The sequence below is a fragment of the Arachis hypogaea genome, chromosome 3, assembly GCF_003086295.3.
Source record: "Arachis hypogaea cultivar Tifrunner chromosome 3, arahy.Tifrunner.gnm2.J5K5, whole genome shotgun sequence".
Taxonomy (NCBI): Eukaryota; Viridiplantae; Streptophyta; class Magnoliopsida; order Fabales; family Fabaceae; genus Arachis; species Arachis hypogaea.
Genome location: NC_092038.1, coordinates 64568957 through 64570101, shown reverse-complemented (window position 1 = coordinate 64570101; position 1145 = coordinate 64568957).

Here is a 1145-nt window from a genome sequence, read left to right as displayed (position 1 = left end):
AATTTTTTATTTTTTTACAGTTATAAAAAAATTTATTTTTTAGTTTAAAAATTAAAAAAATAAAATTACCGATTTATTATTTACCAGATATTGCTGGACTTTATTTTATTTTTCTAATATAAATAAAAAAATTAATCATATAATATAAAAATTCAAAAATAAAAAATTCAGTTTTTTGAAATTTTTAATTTTTTTAAAAATATTTTTTTATCTTTTTACTCACCGGATAATGCTTCACCGGAACAGTTAACTATTTTTAGCTTCACTTGGTCACAATTTAAGAATAAATTAATTTAAAAAATTTAAAATTTTTCAATTTTTTATTTTTAAGATATTGTTGGAATTTTTTATTTTTTTACAATTAAAAAAAATTTATTTTTTACTTTAAAAATTAAAATTAAAATTTACAGCTCTATTATTTACAAGATATTGCTGGACTTTGTTTTATTTTTCTAATTTAAATAAAAAATTAATCATATAATTTAAAAATTCAAAAATAAAAATTTAGTTTTTTAATTTTTTTAAAATATTTTTTTATCTTTTTATTTACCGGATAATGCTACACCCGGACAGTTGACACTTTTTTTTGCGGCACTTGTTCACAAATTAAGAATAAATTAATTTAAAAAATCTAAAATTTTTATTGGATATTGTTGGAATTTTTTGTTTTTTTTATAATTGAAAAAAATTATTTTTTTAGTTTAAAAACTAAATAAAAAATTTACAGATCTTTTATTTACTAGATGTTGCTGGACTTTATTTTATTTTTCTAAGCTAAATAAAAATATTAATCATATAATTTAAAAATTCACACATAAAAAATTTAGATTTTTAAAATTTGTAATTTTTTTAAAAATATTTTTTATATTTTAATCACCGGATAATGCTACACACGAAAAGTTGACTTTTTTGCTGCACTTGTTCACAAATTAAGAATAAATTAATTTAAAAAATTTAAATTTTTATTCTTTTACTTTTGGATATTTTTGAAATTTTTTATTTTATTACAATTAAAAAATTAATTTTTAGTTTAAAAATAAAAATTTACAATGCTATTATTTACAAGATATTGCAGGACTTTGTTTTATTTTTCTAATTTAAATAAAAAATTAATCATATAATTTAAAAATTCAAAAATAAAAAAT